Raw genomic sequence first — 9,802 nt, 5'->3', positions numbered from 1 at the left:
AAGCGGAACTTAGCTGTTTCTGGGGTTTAATTCACAATTTTCTAATGGCACTTCAACAATGTCAGGCCTAAGGGAACAAATCAGCTTCCAATAAGGATTCAAACATACTATTGGCTTTATGCCCTCAATAGCTTCTTGAGATAATCTAAATTGACGTGTGACTGGTCTCAGTGCGTTGTGGTCAAGCAGCCTTACGATCACAGGTGGACAAGACTTTACGTCACCCGTGTGCCGTAACGATTTTACACAAATAGAGCAGGTGGTAAGATGGCCAACTCCGGCATGGCCTGTAAATCAAAAACACAAACTAAATGTCTGTCTAAATATGACCACGCGTCCTGTTCTAGGTGAATACTGCGCTCGGCTCTCATGTCACCAAAGCATCTATCCGTTTCCCATAAATGGGAAGCTGGCCGTATTCTGCATAACAGACTTCAAACGATACATTCCCCGTCGGAGCCGCATGCCACATTTTTGAATAGATTTCATTGTACTGAAACATAAATTGTCTTAACTGTGACCCTTCCAGATCACTTGCTTTAAGTAATGGAACGTGGGGCATGCTGTCTGGAACATCAAATGGAAACACTGCGAGTGTCCAGCCCTGTGACCTTTCCGTAGATCTTCCAGTGTTTTGTCGATTATTTGAATGTCTTCTTTACACTGGCCTGGGCAATGTCCCATGTTGTGTGGTGAGTCGGGCAACGCCAGCGGCGTCTGTATATGCGGGTCATATCTCCATGCAACAAGTCTCTTCACCCCGTCAGTGTGGTGTGGGGGCAGATGCAGCGCTGGTTGTCAGGTCCTGCTGCACTCCCTGTTCAAGGGTTGATTTATGGCCGTATTCAGGGGGAGTCGTTTGCCTGCTTAATAAGTCACTTCTCCTGGTTCCGCCAGGGTAGCGGTCCAAGTCCAAGTTGTTCAGTTTCTTTTTTTCTTCTTCCTTTTTAATTGATCAGTTTCTTCTTCTTTTTTTTGTATTTATTTAATTGTCATTTTTCAACACAACCTTGTTTTCTCTTATTTGTTTCATACATTGTACATGTCTTACTTGTCTCTTTATACACTTCAGTTTTAGGAGGTCAAAAAAAAATACCCCTATCATTGTAACCGTTTTTCTTTCCTAATCTAATGCACACAACGCAATATAGTCTTATAACATTTAACATTTAACATTGATCTGAGTCAATTGTACACACATACACACTCAGGTTACTCTAACCTCCAGGATGCTGATCAGGCACCTGGGACTGCGTTTCTAGCGGAGCAGTTCTATCCACCCTCCGTATACGGGACAGTGTTTATTCTATAGTGTCTCAATCTATAGAACGTACCTTATTCAAACTGTTTGACGCCCTTTAGGGCGGTGGCCTAACATGCTGTGCCACTCTGCGGAGACTGAGACACACAAGACACACAACTGAATCGTTGAGTCTCACCGCTTGTTCGTTGACTTTTGAGTTCAGTGTAGGGCATTCACAACTAATGATGTTTACTAGTCGACTCATTTGACCAAGTAGTAGTCGACTAGTCGAAATTTACATTAAAAAAAAATTAACCAAAAAAAGGGGGGGCATTGTTTTAATGCCATCCTACTACTATATTACTATTATTATTATCCTCCTGCCCTTATTTTTATGGCGTTTTAAGGGAAGCGCTTCTGGCACAGCAGCGTCTCCAAGGATCCCCATTGCCCAATAATAGGCTTTTATTTTTGATATATATATACTTTTGATAAAAAATAAAGTCAGGAGGATAATAATAATAGTAAGATGGGCCATTACTATGGCATTAAAACAAATAACAAAAAAACTTTTCGACTAGTACCAACAAGGTCGACTAGTGGTTATACTAGTTGGTGAAAGCCCTAGTTCAGTGTTCAACGCGTCCCAGTCGAGAGATTGGTCGAGAGGTCGAGGTTCACTAATAATCCTCGATGGTCGGCGCCTGACCAGTCCGTCTGTTGTTTGGGTCTCTCGACGAGATCGGTTGATCCTGTTTGTGACGCCAAGAACATACGTGGAAATCCTTGCTTACAATTTATGGATTTCAGTCGCAACAGGAAAGCAATAATTCATTTGATGTCTCTTCTACACAGCCATAAATAAAGGGGCCTCTTACTGTGACCTGCCGACCTGAGCTCCCTATTCCGGCCTTATCAGCAGGTGTCCTGTTTTGCAGCTCTCAAACTCAAGTTCGCAACACAGACTAATCGATGCTATGCCATATAATATAATAATATACATTCGCTTCATCAGTATACTCTATTCAACAATAGGTGCAAAGGTGCAATAATTTACTTATTTATTCATATAAGTCCATCGTGGAATGTATATATACTACCCTCTGTGTACACTTTACAATATGTGTGTAATAATTATATATTTTAAGTACACTGCTATACCAGCCCCTATACAGTCTAGTGTATTATATCCTATTTAATACACAAGGCCAATTTACAAAAAAAAAACACCTTCTTAATCCTAACAGTTTTCTGAAAAACATCACATTTTTGACACAGATTCTGTCCCGGATCAAAAGGTCTAAAGACGTATAGATCAAACAGGGCTAAATGGGATGTGTTACTATTTCTATAGCTAGGCCACATTGTATATATATTGCCTATTACACAGTTTGCTTTGCAGATTAATTCAAAGTAAACTAGAGCATTGTCCTGGAGCAGCAGGTCCTGATGCTGCAGGCCAAACAGTAGCAGCAGGTCCTGATGCTGCAGGCCAAACAGTAGCAGCAGGTCCTGATGCTGCAGGCCAAACAGTAGCAGCAGGTTCTGATGAATGAGTGATGACAGCCCTGGAAGCCCCGTCGGCGATGACGGCATGCAGCCCCTTAGCAGCGTCCAACCCTGATGATGGCCATGATGCTCGCAAACAGCAGCAGAAGGTGGTTATCAGAATGTTTTCTGACTGATTGATTGATTGAATACTTTATTAGTCAAAACTGGAAACAGCACGGAGGTTCAGTACAGTAAAACATTTAGGCTAAAAGGATAACACAAAAAAATTCCTGGGGACTTTGTTGCCAGTGGTGTAAAGTAACTGAGCACATTTAGTCAAGTACTGTGTACTTCGGTACAATTTTGGGGTATTTTCACTTTACTGGAGTATTTCCTATTTTCAGTACTTTTACTTCTACTCCACTACATCTCAGAGGCAAATGTTGTACTTTTACTCCACTACGATTATTTGAAAACTTTAGTTACTAGTTACTTTTTAGATTTAGATTTGTATTACTAAATATTCATTAACCACTTAAGCTCTATATATATTTCGGCCATTTGAAAATAGCTGATGCGACGCGTCGTGAGCTTGCAGATCTGCTATTTTCAAAAGATTTTTATACATTTAGAAAATTTGAAATGTGACATTCTGCATAATGAGTAATTTAACTTTTGGTACTTTAAGTATATTTTGATGCAGATACTTTTGTACTTTTACTAAAGTAAATTCTGAATACCAGACTTGTACCAGACTGAGTATTTCTACATTGTGGTTGGTTCTGGTGTTCCTGCTCTGCCAATGTGCCCTTCAGCAAGGCAACGTATCCCATAGTCCTGCTTTGACCTTTGAAATTACAAACTGGAAGATTAGTTGTTTTACCCTCTGTCCGTCCGTGTGTGTGTCCGTCCGCTCACAGCTAACATTGGTCAAGCTTCACGTGACATCACAATATGTAATATAAATAGGTAAGACAGGATTAATCAGGAACAGTACTTTCTTTTACCACCTTGCCTGGTGGAGACCTGTGCTCCGAGGAGCACATTTTCTAGTTTAGCTATGTTTCACTCAAGGCGTCATACTGACATTAGAACAAACATGAAGAACCACAGACGGACAGAAATGTGTACATTGCAAATGAGGAACACACAATGAAGGCCTCTGAGTTCATTTTACTCTGCTCTTTCTGTGCTCCTTTATCCAACAGAGTGAAATACATGACAGACAACGCCATCCAGTCTTGCGATGAAAGGCATGCAGAGCACAGTACACACAGACTGCCTGTGCTGGAGTACAAGGTATTTGTGACGGGAGCGTACTGAAGTTCCCTCAGCCTTATGTTCCCTCAGCCCTACAGTATGTTCCCTCATCCCTATGTTCCCTCATCCCTATGTTCCCTCATCCCTATGCTCCCTCATCCCTATGCTCCCTCATCCCAAAATAGACCCTATGTTCCCTCAGCCCTATGTTCCCTCAGCCCTATGTTCCCTCAGCCCTATGTTCCCTCATCCCTATGCTCCCTCATCCCAAAATAGACCCTATGTTCCCTCAGCCCTATGTTCCCTCAGCCTTATGTTCCCTCAGCCCTACAGTATGTTCCCTCATCCCTATGCTCCCTCATCCCAAAATAGACCCTATGTTCCCTCATCCCTATGTTCCCTCATCCCTATGTTCCCTCAGCCCTATGTTCCCTCAGCCCTACAGTATGTTCCCTCATCCCTATGCTCCCTCATCCCTATGCTCCCTCATCCCTATGCTCCCTCATCCCAAAATAGACCCTATGTTCCCTCAGCCCTATGTTCCCTCAGCCCTATGTTCCCTCAGCCCTATGTTCCCTCAGCCCTATGTTCCCTCATCCCTATGCTCCCTCATCCCAAAATAGACCCTATGTACCCTCATCCCTATGTTCCCTCATCCCTATGTTCCCTCATCCCTATGCTCCCTCATCCCAAAATAGACCCTATGTACCCTCATCCCTATGTTCCCTCAGCCCTATGTCCCCTCATCCCTATGTTCCCTCAGCCCTATGTTCCCTCATCCCTATGTTCCCTCAGCCCTATGTTCCCTCATCCCTATGTTCCCTCATCCCAAAATAAACGATAAAGTGCGTTATAAATAAAATCCATTATTATTATTATTATTATTATATAATGCTTCATAACACTCGTTATAAATGTTTATAATTATGCATAACAACTTATAACAAAGACACTTTATAACTTACTAAGTTAAGGTAGTTATAATATGCTGTTCCACTCAGCTCATAATGTATTATGACCAGCACTTGTAAAGCGTTACAAAAGTTGTCATATATGATTATAAACATTTATAACGAGTGTTATAATGCCATGTAAGCACATTATAATGAATTATAAGTGTGACTATAATGCATCATGGAAAATTGTGTGTGTGTGTGTGTGTGTGTGTGTGTGTGTGTGTGTGTGTGTGTGTGTGTGTGTGTGTGTGTGTGTGTGTGTGTGTGTGTGTGTGTGTGTGTGTGTGTGTGTGTGTGTGTGTGTGTGTGTGTGTGTGTTTTTGTGTGTGTGTGTGTGTGTGTGTGTGTGTGTGTGTGTGTGTGTGTGTGTGTGTGTGTGTGTGTGTGTGTGTGTGTGTGTGTGTGTGTGTGTGTGTAGGGGGGGTTGTCTACTTTGGGGGATACCTTGGGGAGCACAGTGCAACCCAACAGCAGACCCCAACAGCACATTATGGAACCCATATGTGATGCTGAGGGAACGTAGGGCTGAGGGAACGTAGGGCTGAGGGAACATAGGGCTGAGGGAACGTAGGGCTGAGGGAACGTAGGGCTGAGGGAACATAGGGCTGAGGGAACATAGGGCTGAGGGAACATAGGGCTGAGGGAACATAGGGTAAGGGAACGTAGGGCTAAGGGAACATAGGGCTGAGGGAACATAGGGCTAAGGGAACATAGGGCTGAGGGAACGTAGGGCTGAGGGAACATAGGGCTGAGGGAACATAGGGCTGAGGGAACGTAGGGCTAAGGGAACATAGGGCTGAGGGAACGTAGGGCTGAGGGAACATAGGGCTGAGGGAACGTAGGGCTGAGGGAACATAGGGCTGAGGGAACGTAGGGCTGAGGGAACGTAGGGCTGAGGGAACATAGGGCTGAGGGAACATAGGGCTGAGGGAACATAGGGTAAGGGAACGTAGGGCTAAGGGAACATAGGGCTGAGGGAACATAGGGCTAAGGGAACATAGGGCTGAGGGAACGTAGGGCTGAGGGAACATAGGGCTGAGGGAACATAGGGCTGAGGGAACGTAGGGCTAAGGGAACATAGGGCTGAGGGAACGTAGGGCTGAGGGAACATAGGGCTGAGGGAACGTAGGGCTGAGGGAACATAGGGCTGAGGGAACATAGGGCTGAGGGAACGTAGGGCTGAGGGAACATAGGGCTGAGGGAACATAGGGCTGAGGGAACATAGGGCTGACCCCTTTGTGACTTTCGGCTGACCTGTGTAAACAGAGAAAGTGTAGACCATGAAGTGACAGTACTAATTACAGCAACAGAATGCCTCTGCAATGTAAATGCACACCTCTCCATCTGTATTCTTTAAAACATTATTTTTTTACATAAGTTAAGGAGAGGCTGTTATATCAGTCTTCTTTTTTTCTTCTTTTTTTTTTACATAAGTTAAGGAGAGGCTGTTATATCAGTCTTCTTTTTTTCTTCTTTTTTTTTTACATAAGTTAAGGAGAGGCTGTTATATCAGTCTTCTTTTTTTCTTCTTTTTTTTTTACATAAGTTAAGGAGAGGCTGTTATATCAGTCTTCTTTTTTTTTACATAAGTTAAGGAGAGGCTGTTATATCAGTCTTCTTTTTTTTTACATAAGTTAAGGAGAGGCTGTTATATCAGCCTTCTTTTTTTTTTTTTAAAGGAAAGGTAAGGAGAGCGTGACATACAATCAGGATGTTATATCAGTCAGGTACGAACAGGTGTGACAGGTTAATGCAATGCGGGCAGGACGGCCTCAGGCTGGAGGAGGGAGGGGGAGGGAGGGGGGCGGGGGAGGGGGAGGGAGGGGGCGGGGGAGTCGAGGGGAGTAGAGTTGATGGGAGAAAAAAGGAGAGAGGAAAGGGATCGAGGACAAGTACAAGAGGAAGTGAAGAGAGCAGTGCAGCCTGACAGCGAGTCGCGGGTTCGATTCACAAGCCTGCATGTCACTCCCCGGCTCTCTCCCTGTTTCCTGTTACTTCCCACAAGATTTAATACCAGGGAGTGGGACCTCATAAGAGAAGATTTGTGTTAAATAATAGCAGGTCTACAAGCTCACAATGTGTCGCATCCTGACGCGTTGTGACTTTGTAGATCTTCTATTTTCAATTGGTCAAAGTATGCAATAGTTAAACTGACTTTTGATGCTATATTCATTTTTCTGGGGACCTCCTGGAACGCCCTTAAGGACCCCAGGGGGTCCCTGCACCCCACTTTGAGAACCAGAGCTGTATACATTACTATAATAAACCTAACATACCATGCTACACACTTACAGTAGGTCTACTATGAATATGCATGTTGTTCATATTGTGTTCATATTAGTGGGCCTGTCCCCATGAGACAAGAACCTCAAGAACCTCACAAGACAAGCAACCTCATACCCTGTAAATATAAGTTATATATAGTTCTTCTCACTGATTTACAGTATATATAACACAGGGGTGATGCAACTTTGATGATGGAGAGAGCCACTATATTTCCACAGTCACTCCAGAGGGTCACATTGCATATACTGTCTCTGCGTATTGTAACTTTTTTTCGCCAGTCATACAAAAGTAGCAAAAATAGCCGATCTACAAGCTCAAAACGCAACGCGTTTTGAGCTTGTAGATCTGCTATTTTTGCTATTTTTGAATTGGAATCCTGAAAAGTAACATTATTATATAATTTCAAATGCATTTAGTTATACTTATGTTAACTTAAACTTAAATACAAATACATTGGACATAAAAAAAGACAAGTTTAATACTAGTCATTAAGCTACTAATATAGACTCGGCCTACTAAGTAAGACCGATGTATCTGACTGCTACTAAAACTGACACAAAATGTTGAGGGAAAGAATTTGCTTTTCTGTAGATGAAAAACCCTGCTGAATGAAACAAACAAAAGCCTGCTTAGAGAAAGCTGCGCAAACCAGGGTCATGTTTTAGGAGCGTTGACAATACATACAACTAAACAGAACGGTGTTGATAGGCTGGTCGACCGCGCCCACTGAAAACCTTTTGACACCGGATTTCCAGACTATTACACACTGAGCAATTCACATACATAACTCACCACTCCAACAGCCGCAGGCAGCTTTCAATCACCTTAATGAAAAAACTGAAGGTGTGAACTCATGCCTGCAACTTGGGAAGAGATGGATGCATACGAGAATAAGCCTCCAGTCAAGTACCACGCAGGCCTCATCCATCCAGTCAGCCTGCTTTCAACCGTAAACCGCACATGCAGCAGCGGCTGGTGGTGATTTTGGGTGCGCCGGCTATAAGACATCCATTATATTATATGATACCCATTGTTCACCCTGCAGCAACAGCATCACATTCCAGATACCAAGTTACAGCAATTACACTACTGTAGGCTATCTACACTTTGTTGTAGGAAATGCTCCACAACAACACAAGTACCCACAACAAAACAGAGCTTCCACTGCTCCAGTGAACGTTGTTTATTTATGTGCAGATACAGATAGCTGCTCTCATATCATGATTATTGGTGGCAATACTAATAATTTTAGCGTGGAATTATCAAATCCTGTGTTGAGGACATTTTTAAACAAAAAAAGTCAGGTTTGATTATTTAAGTCTGCTTGAGGCGTAATGCAGCTTTAAACATAGCAGCCAGTGGTATGTATACTGAAACTCATCTTCTCCTACAGGAGACCTCTTCCCATGTTCCTTATCACTGCTTTAAAACACACACACACACACACACACACACACACACACACACACACACACACACACACACACACACACACACACACACACACACACACACACACACACACACACACACACACACACACACACACAGTGGTGGAAAGAAACTAAGTACATTTACTCAAGTACTGTACTTAAGTACAATTTTGAGGTATTTGTACTTTACTTGAGTATTTCCAATTTCCACTACTTTTACTTCTACTCCACTACATCTCAGAGGCAAATATTGTACTTTTACTCCACTACAATTACGTGAAAACTTTAGTTACTAGTTACTTTTCAGATGTAAATTATGATATTATGAAACGTACGTTACCACTTTAGCCCTATTTTATACCGAGGCTATTTGAAAATAGCCGATCTACAAGCTCACAACGCGTCGCGCAGCTTGTAGATCTGATATTTTCAAATATTTTAGTACTTTTACTTTTGGTACTTTAAGTACATTTTGATACCAATACTTTTGTACTTTTACTCAAGTAAATTTTGAATTCCGGACTTTCACTTGTAACAGAGTACTTCTAAATTGCAGTATTGATACTTTTACTTAAGTAAAACATTTGAGTACTTTTTCCACCACTGCACACACACACACACACCTCGCAGCGAGTGGAGGACGCGAGGACCCGCATGGTTTGCCACATGTGGGGCAGATGATCGTCCACACATGAGAGGGGGGCCCCTGCAGCACGCTGGTGTCGCTGCACACGTTGCTGCTTTCTCCTCTCCGTGGTCAGCTCCTGGAGGTGTGCGATGCCCTTGTGACTGGTGGTGCGCCAGGTATGGCGATCAGCAGCCAGGTCTTCTAGTGCCGAGGGTTGGATAACACAGCGCTTCAGGAGGGTTTTTATGTGGTCCTTGTAGCGTTTCCGCTGTCCCCCGGGAGCCCTACAGCCTTCCTGGAGTTGGCCGTAGAGGATCTGTCGGGGGAGCCTCTGGGTGGGCATGCGGATTACACGCCCCACCCAGGACAGATGTCTTTGCGCAGGGAACACTTGAACGCTGGGTGTTTGGGTCCGGTCATAGATGTCCACATATGGGACCCTGTCCTCCCAGGTCAGACCCAGGATCCGTTGTAGGCAGCGGAGATGTGGAATCTCTCCAGGATT

This window comes from Gymnoscopelus braueri, assembly GCF_963280865.1.
Source record: "Gymnoscopelus braueri genome assembly, chromosome: 22".
Taxonomy (NCBI): domain Eukaryota; kingdom Metazoa; phylum Chordata; class Actinopteri; order Myctophiformes; family Myctophidae; genus Gymnoscopelus; species Gymnoscopelus braueri.
This window is presented reverse-complemented; position numbering follows the sequence as displayed.